General features: G+C 39.6%; 1 long non-coding RNA gene across 1 annotated transcript in view; it reads right to left on the bottom strand.

The window, feature by feature from the left end:
• Window positions 1–8,725: 8,725 nt before the first annotated feature.
• The window catches only part of LOC135327980 (uncharacterized), a 141,650-nt gene continuing 127,806 nt past the window's right edge, over window positions 8,726–22,569 (bottom strand). The window contains exon 3 of the long non-coding RNA XR_010388687.1: window positions 8,726–12,392. This is a non-coding gene — a long non-coding RNA (uncharacterized LOC135327980). The remainder of the gene's footprint in view (window positions 12,393–22,569) is intronic.

Raw genomic sequence — 22,569 nt, 5'->3', positions numbered from 1 at the left:
ATTCTCCTCTGCCCTTTTCGAGGTAAGCGAGGGAGGACAATTCCTGCTCCACGTTTAGCACAGAGCCTGCAATTCTGCCTGTCCTTCACACAGACTTGGCAAAATGATAAAAGAATATAGGATCCCATGTTCTCATCTAATTGCTAGAAAGACTCTGTCCACAAAGTAATTTCATTTTGCCTATCTATCTATAGTACTTACATAAGCTCTTATAATGCAGTGTCAGAATACAGCTTTACTCTGTTTTTATGTTAGAACAGATGAGATCAAGGAGAGATCTTTGCATTTGCAGAAGCAAATGGTTTGGGTGTGCCTTAATTCTCAGAAAAATTCACTCTAGGATGCGTGGAGCTTTGGGGGTCATGGCAGAGCACAAAGCTGAATTGAGATTTCTGGCTTCAGATGAGGAATATAATCGATGGTCCTTCTCCATCCTTTGCCTACTTTTAGAAGAGCAATACTGGCTTTCAAGGGTAAGCCTGCACTTGGCATGCCTGGAAATCAGTATTTAGGCATGGAAGGCAAATTAAACTTCCTCCTAGCTTTTCCTGCTTCTGTTGATGATTTTTTTTTTCTCTTTTTCTTAACAAGTGGACAGGCCCTAAGTATGAGTTAGTTCTTTAGGCCTTCAAGTATAGAAAAGTGGCTTTGGTTACCCTCAAGGTGTCAGCACAGATATGGAACAAAGTCCTTCAGTAGTCCATCAATTAGTTGTGGAAATGGTTTTTTGTTTTTGTTTTTTTTTTTTTCTCTCTTGTTAATGCGAAGTTTTGGCAGCAAAATACCAACAGGGTCATCCCCCAGAGTAGAACTAGCAAAAAGACAAAGATTCATTGAGCTTTGCTCAGGGTATTTCTAATTATGCAAGTTAATACTTCATGTATGCAAAACTTCCAGCAAAGGAACAGGGGAAAAATTGCTTCCTGAATAATGGTACCAAAGGGCTTGTTTGGGATGTAACACTGGTATATTTGAACTTCCAATTGTTATTTAATATAATAAAATGAGGCTCTGGAAAGTAGAAGTGTAAATTGCAATTGTTTTAATTAATTAGAAAAACAGCGAGACATATTAAATGGAACATCTTTTGTTGTAAATGAGAGTAGGCACATTTACACTAACTAAGGAATCATGAAATCTGGAATCAAAATGGGTTTTGTTGGGATTTAACATAGGGGTTTTTTTTAAATGGACATCCATTACCTCATGAAGACAAATTATAGTAGTGTAAGAGGGTTTCAGTTGTAAAAACCTCTCCTGCCTAAAGCAAACAAGCCACAAACATAACTGCTCCAGTTCTCCCCTTGGTTCTTGCTGAGTGTGTATCCATCCCACACATCTCTAGCAATCTGCTGCAAAAACAGCAGCCTTCCTTACGAGGGAAAATCACCAAAAGTCCCACAGAGACTGGGAACAAGAAAATCAAGAGATCAGATTCATGTTTTGCGTAGCACAGATATGTCGAAAAGTTTACAGACCTGACCAGTCTTTCTATGAGAACTGCAGCCTCACATTTACTGAGTTTTTCAAATCCATCTTAGAAGTATAAAAAGATTAGAATGTTCCGATGACCTAATTAGCTTAAGTGCAATTCAGTTAATTTTATATGCTTAAGGCAAATCTCTCATTAAAAGTATTAAAATGCCTCTGCTCTCCAAAACTTACCATACAAAACTTTCTATGCTACTCACGTTTTTTGTGTTTTTTCTAATAGAAACATAGGGGAGCACAGTTATATCTTGACCCGACTGTTACACTGGGAAAAGTGATGGGATTGGGACTCTTTTCAGTACCAGATTACTAATATTAAAGTTTCATTCCTGTTTATCTTCTAAATTGAATCAAGAGACACTATTGAGGACCCTGCAATCTATGGTATGACTAGGGGAAAGTCCCAAACAAACATAGGTTGCAACATTATTTAAGCTGTGTTTGGAAATAGGTTCTTGGCATACCAATAGCAGGAAAAGCAGGGAGAAAAAGCCCTAGTCAAAAAGATTGGTGCAATCACGCCTTTTGCTTCTTTGTTGGTCTGAAAAGACTGTGATAGCCTACATGTGAGAGAAAAAAACATTCGTTTGGGTTCCCTTTTCTAATACACACAATTTTGCTTCTTGGAGTCACTGATGCTCACGAAACTTCTACACAGATAATGACTCTTAAAAAACAAATTATGTATCATCCACAAGAGAAATGTTGTTTCTAGCTGAGCAGTCATAGATCACAGCTTGCATCTGTATTTTAGCCTGGAATTGGAATTTTGCCAGGGTGTAAGCCACAAAGGTGAAGGGCAAGGAAGTGCACTGAGGAAAGTGAAATTGCTGAGAGGGGAAAGGCAGGTGAAGTTCCTGGAGAAGAGATGCTTTTGCAGTTGGCAGAAGTAACAGGCCTTTCTCTTTTGGGAAGGAATGCTCTTTTCTTTCTTTTCTAGAAGAGAGTCCAAATTTTCCCTCCCACTATGAACTTCAGCATAGTTGTCCATGGTTCAACGGGGATTATTTTGGGTGGAAGAGGGAGGGGAGTTGTCTGCCTTGAGCTTCAAATACAGTGTGGTACTTTACAGGAAGAAAGTCTGGAAATATTGCATAGAGAGTGTGAAACATGATACCTGCTCCCTCAAGAAACCTCTTCAGGTAGAATTTTAGCAGCTGCAGTCCATACATTGTGCTTGTCACGTACCAAGTTCTTTGCCTATGCTGATTTAGCCAACGAGGCCAGTCACCTTTTGGGGTCTGCCTCCTCTGAAATCAGTCTCTCCCAGTAAATCAGACTGGCGGCTGAGATAAACTAAAATGGTTTTAAGAAGCCACAGGGAGCATTCCTTTCTGAAACATGTTTTCCACTTTTATCACGCAGAGTCCACAGCGTATTGAACTCCAAGATCAAGGTGCATATCTCATCCAATTCCTCTGGCTGGAGAGAAAGTACACCTGCAGGGTCGGTGCTTTTCTCCTAAGGGATGGGTTAGGAGCTATTTTCAGATATGGGTTTTTTTGAACTGCTCTTTTATAACTTGAACTCACCCAGGCCCAAAAATAATAAGGAGAGATATCAGGGAAAAAAAGAAAAAGAAAGAGAGAAAGAGAGAGAGAGAGAAAGGAAGAACGAAGGAAAGATAGAAGGAAAGATAGAAGGAAAGAAAGAAGAAACTGTAGTTGCGTCCAAATGGAAGGGGGAGTAAGTAAGAACTTTCCGAACACTTATATTTGGTCAAGTGAAGTAAGCAATGAAACATGTTAAATGGAAAGCATTCTGGAGTGTTTTTCTGTGTCTTCTATCTTCAACAGTAATATCTGCCTTGGTAATTCACTGAAAGCATTCAAATTCTGTTTTGTTTAAGGGACGCTGTGCGGTATGTAGGTCAGTCTCTCCAGTGATTCTTTTTCTGTGCCTTTCTCAGGAGATGGCTGGGTTTTTTCCTTTCACTTTATACCTAAGAGCACAATGCTCTACAGATTCGTATTCTGAAAGATGCAGTGATTCACAAATAAACCAACAAAAAATGAGAATAAAAAATTTTTCTCTGAGGTTCAAATATAAAAGCAAGAGAAAAAACTAGCTTGTTTTTGTTTCAGCAGCACACTGACTACCATAATAAAAAGAAAAGAAATAACACTGTCAGGAGGATAAAGAGGCTTTTATGGGACTTCAAGAAAATTAATTGTATCAATTTAGCAATGCTGAATACCTAATAATGGTGAGCAGCTGAGAGTGACTCAGCATTGCATCAAGTGTGCCCATTCTCTCAGGAAGTGTTTCAATTCAACATGAGAACCAGATTGTAACTTTTTTGTGATTGACAATGAGTAAGACATATGTAAGATGCTAGGAGATTGAGTCATTCTTCTTGTTTTTCTCTAAGTGACAGCAAAAGAAATAATTCAAGAAAATAACCTAGCCGGATTCTCAAATGCCAAACAATCATTTTTAAGCCTTCAGGTGGTTTTCTAAGATCCTATGCCCCTTTTCCTTGCCCCGTTTTATTTCCAGATGGTAATTAGTCATCGCTGGCATCCATCTCCAGAGCTTGCTCACAGACCTGCAAGCTGCTGCTGGCTCCGGTGCCACCAGGAAAGCTCTGCCTGGCTCAGGGCTGCTGTGCACGAGGTGGCCGCAGTTCCCTGAACACTGCTGATTCCCTGGGGGCTGTGTTTGTCCTGACAGCCAATGTGACTTCTTCCAAAAATGGGGTTTGCTTTTTTGCCCACTTTGTACCCTCTGCTATAGCCAGGTGCTGCAGTCTCCTGTTTAACAGGAATTGCTATTGTCTATCAGTAAAAGCCTCAGTAAAGGGAATGAGAAAGCAGCAATATCCTAACCAGAAAAAAAAAAAAAAAAAAAAAAAAAGGAAAAAATAATGCTGCAACTGCTTACTCTGGAGTTTAGTCTGGCCTCTGAGAAACAATACCTCCTGGGATGTCTGCTGGGACACCTCCACATGAAGAAATTCAGCAATTAAAAAAAAAAAAACCACACATTTTATTTAGGAGATGTTCAAATGTGCAAGGCTATGGGTCTTCAACCATTTTCAAATGTCATTTAATTCTTATCTTTGAAAAGATCACAAAGAAAAGCAGGGGCACGCCATTCACTGCCATTCAATCTGAATCAATGCAGCTCTTGTTTGTAAAGTCCAGCTTAGTAACAAAAATATATTAGCACTTATTTATACAGTCTGCATTGAGCATTGCAAATCCTTCCATCTAGCCTGCTTTAATAATCACTCCTTTAACTCCTAGGAATACTCTTTGCATGGTACCGCTGAGCAGAGTACATGCTTGTGCCTGAAATTCAGCCTCAGAGCCACTGTTCACATGTTCACCTATATTATTAGTGAGTGCAGGTCTCATGCTCTGAGTTAGGCATATCTTCTGCGGGCAGATAAAGGCTGCAGTGAGCTGAGATTGAGAAGACTTACCAGCATTTCCTTCCGTGCTACAAATTGCTCTCTTCATGAGCAACACAGGAAAACTTATGAGGGCAGGTAGAACTTACCAGGGCCTTTCTAGATTTTCTTCTGTGTCCCTTCAATTACAGTTTTCTTTTTACTGCTCTTTCTCACTTGTCGTAAATTTGTGCACTAGCTTCTGATGCACTGCAAAAGAGCAAGCTCTATTTTTCTGTATCAAAAAAGGATAAACTTTTGGATCCATAAGAGCCATGCCAGATAGGTGAAAGAATGGTAAAAGGTGTACTGTAGGATTTTTTCCCTGCTGCTTTTCTCTGGCTGTTTAGCTGCATCAGTTCTTTTTTTCTGCTTGTTTTTCACATCATTGTTGTCTTTTCAGCATCAATACAGTCTTTCTGCCAATGACACACTGACTGCTGTTTCTCTGTTCTCCCACCTTCTCAAACACTAAGAATGCCAGAGCACCTTGCTACAGAGATCCAGTTAGATGGAAACATTGGTTCCTGGAGCCTTAAAATAATCCACTGAAGAAAAAAATGGATAGCTGAAGGCCAACAAGGACTACGTAATGTATCTCTAACTGTCAGGGCTTTTTATGCCTGTGTGGCTGCTCCACCTCATACTTTGAGAAGCTGTCACATGCTGTCAGCACCGGCTGATTTCCAGTTGCTGTTTCCGAAAGCAGCCCTTTCGAGTCGATCTCTATGAACTCACAGGCAGAGACATTTTCCCTAATGGAGTTCTGTTTTCTTTTGTCATATTTTCCTTTCTGGAGAGGTAAAACAAGCAAAAATTGGTATCCCATACTTAACATCTGCAGTCATGCTGAACTGAAAAGCTCTCTTGAAGTGCACATTACTGTGTAGCAATGAAGATGCTCCATTACTATTGCCTGTAAGCTCATTGGCAAACAATTCTGACACTCTCCTATGACGAATTGTTAGTCGGATCACTGGATAATCATTCCTGAGCTGCACTGAGTCATATGAGTCATATCTCTGTCAGTACATCTAGTGTTGTAAAAGAAATTGGTGCCCATTCTTGATGTTCTGGCAGGCCACACCAGAGCTGATTTTCACCTCTCTCACCTGCACACCTCACTTTTCATGGTGAGCTGAGAACGTCCACATTGCACTGCTGCAATTCCAAGCTGGGCTTCATACAGGTCATAGCAGGGCACCACTGTGCGTGGATGTTTGTGTGTAGCTAGTAAATACAGACACTGGGCTCAGTAGCCAGTTCATTATCAAATACTTGGCTTCATCCAAATATGCCATCTTGAAGAGCCTAGATCTGTCCTAACCAATCTCTTCAATTCTTCAAAGTGCTGCAGGAAGGTGGGATGGGATCATCCCATGAGTCACGCCAGTGCCTTAGCGTGCAGACTCCCACTTCAGTGAAAGCCTGATTTCTCATGTCATTTACGGTGATTGGTGACTGATAAAGTAACAATTCACTTTTTGCACTGTTTGCCCCTCAGCACTGGTGTTTGCTACAAAAGAAAATTTATTTCATAACCTAAATTGAACCTCTGTGATTTTCCAGTCTTCAGTATTTTCACATATTCTGAACAGATGTCTCTGGAGCTCTTCACATGATTCTAGCAGATGTTGAGGGTGTCTCCACTGCATCAAAAACATCCTGCTTCCTTGCTGTTGGATCTGCAAATGGTCTGGTGTTGTGTAAGGACCATTTCCTCACTTTTGGTCATGAAGTAAATATCATAAGCATGAAGCTGAGCCTCTTCCAGTCTTTTAGACAGATCATTAACAATTCTTCTCAAATAAAAAAGTCATTCTCAGACTGGACAATAGTAGCTGATAGCTTTGAAGGAGCACCAGATTTCTACTTACACTTTTTAACCCTACATGGAAGCTGGTCTGATCTAGTCTGACCTTTCCTTCACCTGCAGGTTTTGAATCTTGTCCATTAAACTATATATTGATTCTCTCCTGGTTGTCTGAAGGCCTTCACCCTCTCTCAGATTCTGCACAGCAGGGTCTGTTACAGCTGAGACATCTTTCCACCCTACCATATCAACAGTTTTAGCAATAGTTTTCTTGATGTATAGAGGGAAAGGTACAGCAGTTCTGCTTTGTGCTACCTTTTGCCTTACCATTCATTTCAGGATCTTAAAAGGGCAGTTCCCTTTCATAGTAAGCTATAAAAGTGGTTGTATAGCTATACACCAGAGACAAAAGGTGCTCTGGATAGACACTGGTAAAAAGCCACCTGGAAAGACTGTTGGGTGTTGCTGCTTTTTTATTCCCATATGCTCATTTGCAAACATTTGGAGTATCCACAGGTCCCAGTTTCAACTGTCTGAACACTGTATTTCTTTTCAAGAAAAAGTTATTTTGCATCCTGAAGCTGTGCAATATTTTCTAACAAAAATAAAGTGACTTATTAAGACTCTGCAAATAGCAACTTCCTGAGTCAGAAAGAACTTAACATTTTTCTCCCCTCAATCACAGACAATAATGTAATGTAGGACTTAACAATTAGATAAGTATATAATACGTAATATCAAATTTTCAGAAGTGTCACCTCTTCATAGGCTACAAAATAATTACAGTGTACAAGTAGTGTGCTAGGGAACCAGAGAAGATATCTGCTGGTGCATGGTTACAAGTATAATCAGTGCCATTCTCAAGGTCCTGACTCCAAATATGAGGTTGCAGAGGGCAGCTGAAGGGTTTGTAAAACCTACCTACAGTGAATAGGTAGAGGCTGACACTGGTCAGACAAGTAAGCACAGAAAGTAGATGTCTGCTACTGGTCATCCATAGTGGATAGGGAAAAAAGACCCACCTTCTAGGAACCTTGAGCAATGACAGGATACTCACACACAGTGGGAAACCTGTGCACACAAGTGGAAAAACGTTTAGGAAGGGTTTAATCTGAGCTGTGAAAATCGTAAGTAAATCTGAGTCAGCAGCAGAAGAAATGTCCAGGGTAGTGCAAGAATGAAATCAGTCACGTTGCTGAACAGTATCTACACCGTTTTTGTGAGGACAAGCACACCAACAGGAAACGGCACATGCGGAGTACTCGCAGGAAAGTCTGAACTGTCTCACACAGCCTTTTCCATGCTTACTAAAGACTGTGCAGTATCATGATTTGTTATCTGCCCACTTTGCTGCAAAAAAAAAAAAAAAATGTTCACATTCAAAGTTGCACTGTGTGACAGATACAGCAGTTAAACAAAAGCCCATTCACTGTTCCCTGATGGATTATTCCATGCAGGTGTTGCTGGCAACCTAAAGAAAATGCATGACTATGTGACACCCCTGTGGCCGTTGGAGAAGCACTGCAAGGAACTCAGTCAAGGAGTGCAAGAAGCACTTGCCATAAGCTGACAAGAGACATTCACAAGAACAAAATAAGAAAGGATGCCAAGGGCCTTCCCAGAAGCAATGCAACTGCCAAAAAATGGTGAGAAGAATGACAAACAACTAAGACACAGTAATGCCTTTTTGATCAGAGATATGTGTAATTCAGCCTTCTGTCTTCCCTATCTTTTTCAGAGCCTTTCCCAAGCTACAGCACTTCCCTCTTTCCCTCTTCACCCACATCCCTTGCTTGTTTTCATACTGGCCTCACATCTTTCATTCTCTCTGGCTACTTTTTGTCCTGCACTCATGTTAATGTACAAAAAATAAGCCCTAACAAACATAGGTCACAGGCTATCATAATGGAAGAGCTGCTGATGTCCTTCCCCAGGCACTCCCCCACAGAAAGCAGGTGGATTTAGTCTGACTCAAATATTTTATTAATCAGCCCTTGACCAAAGCAGAAAGCTGAACAATGTTTTGGACTTAAACACAACTTTATTTTCCAATAGTCCTCAAATTCAAAGTAAATAAGAAAAATCAGAAACATTTTAGTTCAAACTTTCCAAATAAAATCACATTTGGACAGAAATCAGGTCTGGAAAAGAGAAAAGTTTCAGAATGCTATTAGCCATTAAAAGAAGCATATTAGAATAGAAACATGATGTAACCTCAGCATCGTGACCTTAATAAGATGTTTTGGCACCCAGAGCAAGATGGCATCAGTCTTTTACATCTTGAAGTATGTGCACACATATACATGAGTTCCTGTGTCTCTGCCTGCTCTGCGTCATTAAATTCTTGAGAGCTCAGCAGGATTCTCAGTTGCTGTGCATGTAATGTAATATATAGGTGAGCACCATGGCAATTTGTCCATCAGTCACACACACAGGGCAACATATCCCGTGTAATTGCCCCCATTTGGGTGCGGCCAACAGTCTCCCTGGAAGTGAGGTGGGCACAGTAAGACAGTCATTGTAGTGAAGCTTGGGGAGCATCTAGCAGCACCCCTTCGGCCCTACACCTCATCAACAGCATCTTCCTCCTTCCCTCATCCTCCTCCTTCCTGCAGGCCTAGCAATAAGGAATACCTTCCTGCGGTATTAGAACAGCTGGCAAGGCAAAGCCGGCTGCAGGGTAGAAGGGAGAGACTGACTATATAGACCCATGTATGTGCATCTGTGCTCTGCTTGGGGTCACTGCTGGTAGGCAGCAGACCATGGAGATCAGAGGCCACTACAAGATTTATCTTCCCTTTTTGCCATTTTTTGCTACTCTTTTCCCTCTTGTCCCTGCAAACTATGAATCCTTTAGCCAAAGCTGGATTGCAGCTGCCTCTGCAGTGAAACATGTATGTCGGATGACAGCAACTATTGCCTAAAAACTTTTAAAAAGGGATGTGGAGAAAAACACCACGATCAGATCTGCAACAGGAGTGATTCAGGTAAGCTGAAAGTACTTTCTCACATCCATATGTTTTCTATTAACAATGATATCATTAGATTCGTATTCATTTTTTTTTTACTTGTGAGGGGAGAAATTTCGAATGTGATTTTTCAATTCATACTCTTTCTTCTGTCTTTTCTTCTCAAAAGAAATGAAATTTTCATGTGGTTGCCACCTTCATTTTCTTCCAATATGGAATGAATCAATAATTATATTAAATGCTGTAAAAACACCTACAAGAGGCCTGCTGAAAAGCAGGTTCAGAATTTGCGTGTGTTTTGGCTCCCAGGATAGCTTGGCTCACTAGTGCTTATGAGAACACACCAGGGAGTTAAATTTATTATGTAATTCCTTTTTTCTTATACAAGTAATTTCAAAGGCTTTAATAATGAGCAGTTATGGATCATTTCCTCCTGAATAACTTGTTTTCTTTATCCTTGATAAACCTATATTTTTTTCACTACACCAGCTGATTGTGCCTCCTATTATAATGAGTCACAGTAAAGCCTTGTCAGCCCAGCCACAGCCTGGTGCACTGTGTGGTGTCACGCAGGAGAGCTGAAGCCCAGTTAATATGCTGCAGTCCAATGTGTCTGCACGGAAAACACGTTAACCCATTGCTTACAGTGCCTTGAGGGATAATGGAGACGGCTTGTGTAGAGCTGGGGAGGGGGGGTACATGGGGAAAACCAAAAAACCCTTCTGAGAAACAAGAACTCGACTTAGTTCCAATATTCTTATTCATAATTTTCAAACGTCCATAATGCTGAAATATAACTAAAATACAACAGAACTTTCAGATTTTCTCTATCGGTGATAGGAACAGCAGGCCAATCTTTTAAATAGGTCTTGCTATTCAGTTGTTCTGGAGCTACAGCTGCCTTTCACATGGCATGTGAAGCAGAAATTTAGACTAAGAATATTCTATTAAAGAAAGATCCTACTTGTTCAAAATATGTAGTTACCCTAATACCAGTTGTCTCTCTTGCCATCTAATGCCCTAACTTTCAATGCATTTAGAACAGGTCTTCCATCAATCGCTAAGTGTTGTCACAAAGTTTGTCTTCTGCAAATCACAAGTGTTGGATAAGTGAGCAGTTTATTTCCAAAATAATTAATCTTTTGAAGAAACCAGACATAACAGACCACGTACTTCCCCTATGTGGTTACTGATCAGGCTTACAATGCTGAAACTCCCAGTGTATTTTTTCAGTGATTTTCTTTTTCAGTCATTTTACTGCGGTTATTATTAGGAAACATATTAAAAAAGATAATATTATTAAAAGAGATAATATTGTTGGGAAACATGTTAAAAAAGAAAATTTTCTGGTACTTGTGTGAAGAAGATGACTGGCATTTTACACACACTTCTAAGTATAGAAGGCTGTGTCAAGAATTTCTGGCTGTACTTTATTTGACTGTCCTCCACAGATAAGGAGACTCTTAATTCTTAGTAGGCCTGGATGGAGCAGCTGATGGAGCTTAGAGAGCCGCAGATAAAAGGAGGATTGCTGGAGGATGAAACAAGGAGTCAAGGTGAAACAGAATCTGTTTCTCCTTGCTTTTCTGGGCATTTGTGATCCTGCTGGCTGGAGCTCTTGGTATGAAATGGTAGAAAGCACCTTGTCTGCCTTCCCCCCCTTTAATAAAGGTCTTGCTGAAAGCTGTCAGAGACAAAAAGAGGCTCCATTTTAGGGATGGGGGTAGAATCTCCAGGGGTGGGATTTTTTTTTTTTTTCATGTGAGTATAACAGATGGAAAATATTTCCGAGGGAAGTCTGCACAAGTGGCGGCCAAGAACTCCATGTGTAAATGCACTTGGCAAATGCGAGAGAAAAAGAAAACCTTCTGCCTCCTCCTTGAGAACTGTTTTATTCCATACCTCTCTGAGCACATATTTCCTTATTTTGACAGCGTCTCGTGGCAAGCCCAGGCCTTGCAATTTGATCTGCACAGAGCACACCTGAACCCCAGTGGTAGCTCACCAGTGATGGCAGCTGACTGCCTGGGCTGCTTTCACATTTCTACCAGCTCAGGAGACACAGAAAGTAAGTTCTGTGCATTGACATACAATAAAGCCATTTCTTATGTCATTATTTAGTACTTACACTATGGTAGCACCTAAGGATCAGGAGCTGGATATACATATTCTGGCAATTTCCAAACAGTCCACAACATTAGCAGGATGTTCCGGTACCTTAGGTTTCCTTCTTAATCAAAGCCTATAACCAAAGACAGGGCTATACCACTGATTTTAAAGTGCTTGATGCATCAAATGCACAAAATTGCATTCACCACTGATCAGTCAAACTTCAGTTAGCAGAAATTGTTGTAGTTTTGTTTAAAGCCACCACATCATGTAGTGTCACAACACAAATGCGCCATGTTTTCATAGTCCAGCACGTGATTTTGATGTCTGAATTGTTAAAGCATGAGACTATTCTTTTCCCAGGATGTCAGTCATGGAGTAATTTGTTTTTCTTCCCATCTTCTGGTTGCCATTAAGATGGCCAAAACATCTACGCCCTTTATTTGCTGTCTTCCTTCTCCCCCCTGCTGTTTGTTGATGAAAGGGACACACTCCTCTTCTCCCTTGTCCCAGGGATGGAGATAGAAAGACGTCAGGAAGATTTCATCTCATTTCTTTGTGCATTGTATGAGTGCTGGAGGTTTCATGTGGTCTATCCCTTTCTCCTTTTTGATACCTGGAAAGAAGAGAATACAACTTTTTATTTCATGTCATTGCCTTTGAATGTCTGTTTGACCAGAAAGAAAAACAAAACAAAACAAAAAAATCTCAAATTGACCCTTTGACAGACAGCACACATGTAGTCTGTGAGCAGTTAAGTGGAAAGCCAAATGCAGACATTACTGGTTGTGGTCATTAGTCACACAAAAAAAATTAGAAAAATCCTAAATGTACACAAAAGCAATTCTTTCATCTGATCTGAGTAGCAAGTCAGAAATCCCATCTTAATTAGACAGACTTGCTGTTCTTCACAAAAGTATTCTTTAACTGGTATCTCTGGGATATGTGCATGAAAGTGGTATTAGCTATACCTCATCTTCTACATTTGTTCTCTCATGACTCTCCCACTCGAAATAATTGTGTTGGCAACTAGCAAATCCAAGAGAGGATACACTGAAGAAGTTGGATGAGGCATGAGAAATTATTATCCCACATCCAATTTCCCATAACAGCTCCAAGGGCAGGCCAAAGAATAATTTCCAAAATGTATCATAACTTACAGTAAGTGCAAGCCATCTTGATAAGAGATGTCCATTTTAGTAATAAAATAGATCACGAATATTTAAATGAAAAAATATGTTCCATGTAACACTTCTTCAAGAAGAAATCCTAAGATTCCTAAGAATCCTAAGAATCATCCATTTCTTCTTCTTCTTCCTTTTTTTTTTCTTTTTCTTTCTTTTTTTTTTTTTAACTAGGTGTGTTTCCTTACTTTGGTAGGAAATCCTAATGACAGGACATGTATTTTCAACTGTTATGTTACATTACATAGGAACATATATATGGCCATTCTGGATGAAAACAAAGATCTATCTAGCCCCAGATCTTGTTCTGACAGTGGTCAACAGTAGATTTCTAGGGAAGAGTTTACAAATGGAACAAGTATTCAGGAATATGTCTGAAGAACATTCTCCCAATTTGCAATGGCTTGCAAGTCAGGGATTTCCTGAGCCAGAAGTCCTTGTGTCTTTGTGTTTAACACTCCTTTAGGCATTTTTCTCCCATGAATGTGTCCAGTCGCTTTTGAAATCCAGCAATCGATTTTCAAACCCAAAGTTTTGTCAATGCTGACCTGGGGGGAGTATCAAAACTAATCTGTTCCCATACATATAATTAAAAAATGTATCAAAGAAAGTAAAACATACAAGCTTCTTTTAGAGAATGTGTGCATAAACTGAAATTAAAATGCAGAAATGAGTATCTGAGCTGCTGGAAGGGAAAATTATACAGGACAGCCAATTCTAATTATCAGTATAATAGTTACTTATCCAACCTTGGATACCAAAAGCAGACCATATTCTCCAAAAGAGAGACTCTTTTGTAATGTGCAATCTCCAGAGAGATGTGTTTTTTAATTACCAGGAGACGAAAAGACCTCAGTTTTACATATCCCCTGAAAAACAGTACACATAATTATGCTAAGATAATTATTCATTATGGACTCAGGAATCTGACACCTACTGAATCACCCACATCATTTTCTTGTAGTGCCCACATTTTTGTTTGAGGTGCCAATCTACAGGCTTGATCTCAACATCATTAAGGCAATGGGAATGGTTTGAGATAACTCTAAAGTAGAGTACAGCAGGATCTGTCTTTTAATCAGAATCAGGGTTCGGTCAGACGCATCACTATAAAATAAGTAAAGGCAGGAATTAAATGCTACCTCACTGAAAACACCCATGTTCACATCCATATTCCATGGTACCTAGTAAAAATGAGGTACCAAGGCACAAGAAGATTCACATGGAGTAGTTAGTGCTTCTGAAGGTTTGCTTAGTTTTGTGTGACCAGTTTGCTTGCCATACCCTCTGTCCCTCTTAAATTGAAAGATGTGTCAGTCCCAAAGCCCCACGGGACATGGCTGCAGATCTGGCAATGATCTGTGAAATGGTCACTGGTGCACAAGGGAAGGGAAAAGGGGACTGGCCAGGAAATTAGAATTGTTTTATTTCAGCACTTTATTCACCCCAGTCCACCAGGCAGTTCTTTTCATATGGACTTAATTACAAACTCAAAGGCAATTGGGGGGAAAGTGTTCAACTTCATTTCTTTAATTCATATCTGGGAAACAGCCGGACACTTCAGGAAAGTTATTTATTATTGGTACTAAGTGTTAGCAGAGGTTTGCTCACATCACCAAAACACCAGATGTGGGTAATTTTTAGGTGAACAATGTATAAGCACATTAGCACACAAGCTTACAACTCCCTTCCTGCAAGAATGTTTGGAAGTTACCCTCAGCAAACAACACGTCCATGGAAAACTTACCCTGGAAGTTTAATAAGCAGATGGACTGCCATTCCAGTTTTAAATTAAAATTAGCACTAGCAAGTTTTATTTGTTCATACAATTCAGCCAGAAGTTCTCTGGGCTCTGTCTCAACTCAGAATAGGGAGCAGCAAAACACAGTGCATACCAGGATAGATGTGTACTCTAAAAGACATTAGACCTAGATAGCTTTACATATGTTATCTCCACTAGTGATCAGTGTATAAATTGAAGTCATCTTCCTGTAAGTGACTGTACTGAAGGATGATTTCTATCTCACATGCAAACCTCTGCATGTAAAAAATGTTATTATTAACTTGGATTGTGTTTTGAAAAGCTTTGATGCAAAACAGCTTTTCTAATTTAGACAGATTTCATTAGGCTTCTTTTGCAGATCCAACAGTAGACAATACACATTTTTAAAGCCCAGGAATGCTTTTCCTTCCCAGATCATTGAAAGAAAACAACACATTGCTGACCTTGGAGAATATAGCATCCAAGGAGAAGAGAAAACAAGATAACTCTGGAATTTAACCATATTACTAGATAAAGGATGCAGTGACTCACAGACCAGTATTAGGAAAGCATAAACATCCTTGTAAAGATACGAGTAGTGTTAAACTTAATTTATTGCATCTTAGCTACTTCATTCCCAAAATGCACTTCCTTTTCCCTGAGATAAGAAGGAGTTTGCTTTCCTCTCTAATTTTCTAATGATAATGCTTTTCAGTTTACTGAGCTTTTATGATTATTTGTTATGAGAAGACAAAATAATGGCATGTAAGGGAGCCAGAAGATGTAGCTCAGTGCAACATTTCATAGATTAATTTGTTATGAAATACAGAAACTCTGCAACACATAGGCACTCTTATTCCTGTCAGTATGACTATAAATTAATTTTTACAGTGCAGCTTAATCAGCCATTATTTGCACACAACATATTTAGACAGGAGCTAAGGTCCAGGGTGCAATAGCCCCCAGGTGTCACTGTCAGATTTGACAAGCATACTATCCTGCATCCTGTGGCATGGCTGGGATCATGCAGCTACTCAGCCGTCTTCATAGCAGGCTTACGTTTATCCACAGTCACAGATTTGCACAAAAGTGAAAAGATGTCACATGGAATTGTTTGTGCATTTAGCGGGTGAATTCTGCCCTTACCACCTAAACAGGAATCAGGCATAGGATTCATCTCACTGATTTTACATGCCTATAATGTAGATAGGTATGTCTAAACAAGTCATGTTGAGCTCCCCTCAATAGACAGAGGCACTTCTGGGCGATTCAAATTATCTTGTGTAAAACAAGTCTTATGAGTTGTGCTCTAGGAGTGCCTGTTTTTCCCCACTGACAATAAAGAAAGCCTGGAGCAATCAGCTCACCTGTAGACATCTACATCATAGACCTCTAAGTAAAACAATTCCAGCACAAATCTCTTAATATAGCCAACATTAGCTAAAAGCCAGAGGGAGTCATGAATGCCCTGTCTGATAGTTTGAATTGTGACCATATGCCCCAGAGACAATGGAGATGCCACCCTTCTGCATGATTCCTCTCTTTCACAAGGGAAATACAACACTTAGACCTTCACTCAGATGGGTGCAAGGCTATATGATTATTGCTTTGCTAGCCTGCTTAAAGGGTGACAGCTGGGGAAGGCTGTTGCTAAGAGCAGGCCTTGTACAGGATCTCTTAAAAGGCAGCAGCCATTTGAAAGCTTTATAGAAATAAAGACAGAGATGGATGCATGTTTCACACAGGTGGTGTGCCTTTTCTTTTTTTCCACTTTTGTACCTACATCTGCAGACAACAGCAAGGAGTCTCAGTGAACTTCACGTAGTAAAGCATTGGGCAGACAGAGCTCCAACTGCCTGGTTCACTCTGCTCTTGATAAGACACTTCTGAATTGCAAATGGTATAAAAATACCACACAATTTTCTCTCAAGGAAATCTCTCCTTCTAGGGGAGTCCCTCAGCCCCACCACAGGTCACTCAGGGCAGGGGATAATGAGGGAGAAGACTATATTGGATTGGGCAAAAGGAGCCAAACTCCAGCATTCCCCACAAAATGAGGCACCATGTAACAGTCTGTTCTCACCTGCTCTGAGGCAGATGCAGGGGATCAAGAAATGGGATGAGGTCCACAGCAGTCTCCTGCTCAGTAAACTGAGAAGAAACTGAGGGCAGCAAAGAATCCAGCCCATATATCATCTCTGTATACAAAACGTGTTTGTGTTTAGTGCTAGTGACAACAAGAATGCCTTTTTAACATAGTCATTGCACAGAAGATATTTTACAAGGTTCTGAGCTAATTATGGAGACCCTTCTTGCCTACAGTAGTAGTTAAACATCCATAATTACTCTTTAATCAAATAATTGGTCTTTCAATGACCTATTGACATAAATGGAAAATCTGAACTTCTTTGTTAGCCTTATTTCAGTTAGTGGGGTTGTCCGCATTGCAGGATGCCAGCTTTTATTCAAAGTTTTGCTAAAGCTGATGTTTTAAATAACATTCAAATATCTAACATGCCAGCAAGAGAAGCACCAAAAAATTCAAACCACGTTGGAAAGTGTTTACCTTCACTTCAAAATCAGCCTTCACACACATGCAAAAAAAGCAGTCCCCAAATAATTGTAGAGAAGTATAGAATACTTTACTTATATGTAAAAATCTTCCAAAGCTATTAATTCACCCCTTTTCTGGAAATATCCCAGATAAACACAGAAAATCATATCTCCCCAGCGATTCAGGAAGAAAAAAAAATGCATAAGCAAACAAGTCAATATACACAGCTTATTTTCCTTGCATATTGTGCTGCACTTTATAACAACAGAGAGATATTAGTATCCGGTAGGTGTGTCAAATATTCTTCATAAACAGTTCCTAAAACATTTGCCTGAGATTCATAGTATCTGGCTGTGGCCAGCTTGTTTCAAATCAAATTAGTCCAACCTAATTTTCTGTTCATGTTATGTACAGTTAGTTGAGGTGGAAAGGTATCAACTCTGGGCAGGCAAACAAGATTCAAAGCCTCTCGAAGAGCATGTATAAGCTATGTCCTTTCCCCCCTTGTGTCATTCCAACACCCAGTGTATAAATATCACTCTGAGTGACGTTAGTGAATGTGTAAATGTGCGGTAAATTTGGGGATATTAAAACAGCCCCAACCTACCATCCCAGGAAAATCTGTGCGTCTGTGCATTAATGGGTGTTTATCATTTCCCGAGCTCCATGCTGGCAGCCAGCCAGCAGAGTGTGTACATTGAAATTAGAATAGATCAGGAGGCAGGACTTTGCTCCAAATTGATCTGCATGACGATAGCAAATCTGAAAGCAGCTCCACTTTTTTAAAGGTTCATTGTTTGTTTCTAAAAGGGAGGGGAGAAAAACAGTTAGGAAAATAACAGGAAGTAAATCTAAGTCTGGGATATATTCTTTTTTTTTTATTTGATTCAGCAAACAGCATCGTTTTGTTATCAACATAAGAGCTAGAGCTCACTAACGTCACATGAAAAAATGCATGGAACAGAAATGAAGAAAATGCTATTTCTAGTCATCTATTTATTATTTAGAGATTTTTCCGAGTGCATGTGCTTGCGGTTTAAAGAACAAAGCATTTTATCTGACTTCATCAAATTGTGTCAATTCCAGCAAGGACCAAAATATGTATTACTGCTAATGAGAGTAATCCAGTTTTATAATATGATTAATAAGTCTTTAGCTGTCGGTTTACCGTTGAGTTTTACGCTACCCTTACAAATGGTGGGTTAACATACAACCCCTATTTGGTTCACTTTTTCCTGTAAAATTCAATACCTACTGTGTATATCAGCATCTTTTTGTAAATGTCTGTGCTATTTTTTGTTGTTTGCACTCTCATGTAAAATGATTTGTGAAGTGGTAAGTCAAAAACAATAAAGATGTCAAACATCAGCATAAATTTCATTAAGTTACCAGAAGCACTGGTAATTTCTTATGCTTTTAATGCTTGCCAGAAGGATAGACCAGGCACAGAGTCCACCAAGCATTAGAATATTCAGGGTGTAACTGCCTTAAAATAAAGACCTGATAGAATGGAAAAATATAACTCCTGAGATGACACATTGTTAAATAGTTACAGCTGCAACTGACCTTGTGCCACTATTTTTTATTCTTTATGACTCAGTATACAAGATCAAATAAAACTAACTGGAGTAATCCTGTTTTGACCAAGTGCCAGATCTCTAAATATATTTACCATCTCCAATGTTATTCCCAAATTGCTGTTTTTGCATTGCCTGGACAATCATCCCCCCAGACCACATTTTAAGAGATATGATAGTAAGAAGATGACTCTTACTTTGAAAGTTGAATACACATAGTTGAATTCAGATTTGACCATCAATAGCAGTACAGTTCTTACCATGTCTGAGCCATTTCTCAAGGACCTCTCAAGAACCAGACTGCCAATTATGACTAGCTGATTTGAACATCTATTTGCTGAAAGCAGTATACTCAGTTCACTTAGTGATGCCTTGGCCACCCTTTGATATAACTCATGCTGAGTTATATCTTTCTTCAAACATAAAAAACTACTATAGGGCTGAGTTCTTATTTTTAGAGTACCTGTTAAGAGTTTTTCACATATAGTCTATAGCCATACATTTTCTATGCTATCAGAGAAAAAGAACATTTGGAGAAAGCTCCACTCTCTTTATATTTATAAAGTTCTTTGTTCAGTACTAGAGCAAGCAGCTCTTTCCACGATCCTTTGCTATAGTCAGCGAGCTCTGAAAAATCTCACAGTCAAAAGAATCTGGTACTTCACTTCCTTCTTCTCCAGAGCATACCAGAGAAAGAGGTCAGGCTTTCACATTTAAAGCCATGCAAGGCATCTTCTTTGGCTCTGGAACAATAACTCCAGGACCTAAGCAATTCAAAGTAAATAGTTGCCTCAGAACTGGAATCCTCTTCAGTGTGGACAGCTGCCTCTCGATGGAGTGCGGCTTCCCGTCCCCCTTCCAGCTTTGCTCAGTGTCTTTGATCTGGCTCCCCTGGCAGCTGCTCAGCAGCAGATCTAGGAGCTCCATGAGGATGCGATACAGCTCGGAGCTGTATTAGTGCCTGGCTTGATCTGCCCCAGTTTCCAGAAATGATCTGGCTAGTCTGAAAAGAACAGTGCAGCAGAGCATAATATCCTCTTTTTCTGTCCTTCCTGCGTACATGCTAAGCCACAAATTGCAATGGACCTCTGACTCCACTGAGATCCTCAGAAAGGGAATTTTGTGTGAAAGAAAGAAACAGAAAATGGTGCTGAGGAGACATCACAGCCTCTCCTGTGAGCAGGTGGAGTTGTACACAAAGAACTCGAGAGAGCCATGCACTAAGCAGATGCTTCACACCGATTCTCCTGGAGTCAAGTAAGGCAGAATCTAATTGTCTGGCATCTGATGAACACTGAAGCTTCACAGTGTTATAGTCAGGATATTTTAAAACAGAGATTTGCAGGTAGTGAACTAACCGTGCATTACTTAGTGCTGTCTACACTGTTATAACACCCACTTTTCACAGACTCGCAGTTTGCTGCATACTGCAAATGGAGTTCCTTTTCTTCTACTGTTTCATGACCTCGGGCCAGGTTGGCTTATTGTGTAACATCATGCAAAGAGAAGGGGAGAGGAAAAAAGGCTTTAAATAGTAAAATCTTCCCTCATGAGCCAATAAGCTCCCTTTCCAACCAAATAGCTGAATGGCATATGCACATTATCAGTGATTCATCACTCATCTTTTTATAAAAAGCTCTTTACAAGCTCGTGGTCAACATGAGTGGGGCCTAAATATTCATTGGACTTAAGAAGGACTTGGTGGGTATCACATTGCATTCTCAATGGTGAATGATGAGGTACCGAAAACAACAGGCCTGTACTTTCATCCCTTGTTTGCTAAGAAGACAACAGTGTTAACTTCAGTTTCTTTAAATTAAAATTTCCCATTTACCACTGATAAAGGGAATATGCAGAAGGTACAACAACAATACATGTGCAGAGCTGTGCTCTACCGTTCAGTCAGAGCTGAATAATCATACTGTCAATACCTTCACCCTAGCAGCCTTCTTTAGTTGGCTGGCCTGAGACCATTTCTTCTATTCTCTCTGAAGTAAACAGCATCAAGCATATTTGTAGCTTTCTTCAAAATGGCATTTGTATTTCAGCAGCTGTTACACTTTCACTCAGTATGCATAAAAACTTCTCAGTCAATTTTAAAAAGTGGTCACTGAAGCCTTAGGGGACATGATTTTGTTGCAGATGCTAGGAAGAAACCTAGGAAGGGAATACTTCCAAAGGATATTTTTTCTAGTGGCTGTTGTTGTTGTTGTCTGGTTGCCTAAGGAAACAAAGACTATGTGACATCAGTGTCAATCTATTGGTTTCTTTAATAACTTTTGAACTCACTGCTGAATTTTTACCAAGCTTGGTGAATAGGAAAAATAACCCAAATTTATTAAATTCCCAGAAAGTTAGTGAAAGTAGAGAAGCTCACTGACACCTTCACTGAGGGAAAGGTTAAAAAAATAGCTCTTATCTTGTTTGTCACCACAGGCACTATGCATGAGCTCAACATTAATACCCAAATCCATAGGAAATAAGGTTTGAGTATTGCTGTTGTCCATCAAACGAGCTGGTTCTTTGCTCTGCTTTGCTGCTACTGATGTAGGAGCTCAGAAACCATCTAGGTAGCTTTTGAAGATATGACAAAAGGTGGACATCAACTACTTCATGTCAAAGGTATAAGAGAATTCTGCACCTTTATGTACAAAAGAGCACCTGTAGAAAAGGAAGGATTCTCTAGCACAGTTCTGCACGAGCCTTATATGTTTGTTCAAGTCAAACTGAACAGCCAAATACAAACTGTTTTGTGTTATGTAGCTTCTGCATGACTTTGGCTTTCCTTAAGAAAATTTCAAACAACCCTAAACCATTTCAGGAACATGGCAGCTAGATGATTTCTGAGTACCTGCATGTATCTTAAGTTGCTGTTCGGGACTTTCAACAACAAAATATACACCCACTGGAAGAGCTGGAGTAAAGTGCAAAATACAAGATGGCAGTCAATTGAATTTAGCAAATAATCCCTAGCAAATCATCTCTAAAATGAATAATGCCTCTTTTTTCTGTACTCAGACTGCCCATGGCACATTGCAGTCTTTATTCAGTATTCAAAATTATTTTCTGAATATCGTTTTTGCGTAATCTGTGGCCTGCAGTGGTTTGTTGTGGGTGTTAAATACTTGAAATTTAAACTGTATTCATAGTTCTATTACATAAATGGGTCACACCCTTGGGTATCCTGTTCTCTTCTCTTGAGAAGGATCTCACTATGATACCTGCTGAGTGGGTATATGTTTCTTAAGAAACTTCAAGAATTTTAGGAATTTTACTGGAGCAAATATATTTTTAATTTACAATTTTTTATCAAAAGTATCACTCAACATTTGTTTAAAAGTAGATGATTCTAAGAACTTTCATGAATATTGGTGGGAAGCAAATCCCACACAATGTGCAAGCTCAGTAAAACAGTGGAAACTATCATTTTGGTAATAGATGAATATTTATGGACTTTTTTTACAGTAACTATGTCACATGACATGTCTAAACAGCTTCTTAAAGCTATTCTTCATCTATAAAGGTTTAATATGAGGAGACAAAAGTTATTCAATCCTGGATCCTTTTGATAGCCCTCTTTTTCTCACTTCCTCCATAGCTTGTGCTGCCATCCTTGCCAATGGCTTCCCTCAAGTAATAACTCAAATATCCTTTGATCCAAGGTTACACAATGGCAGGAGACACACAATCTGTAGTGTTATGTGAAGATATATATT

This window comes from Dromaius novaehollandiae, chromosome 1 (assembly GCF_036370855.1).
Source record: "Dromaius novaehollandiae isolate bDroNov1 chromosome 1, bDroNov1.hap1, whole genome shotgun sequence".
In the NCBI taxonomy this organism is placed as follows: Eukaryota; Metazoa; Chordata; class Aves; order Casuariiformes; family Dromaiidae; genus Dromaius; species Dromaius novaehollandiae.
The sequence above is the reverse complement of the archived record's forward strand: the minus strand, read 5'-3'. Positions and strand labels throughout refer to the sequence as shown.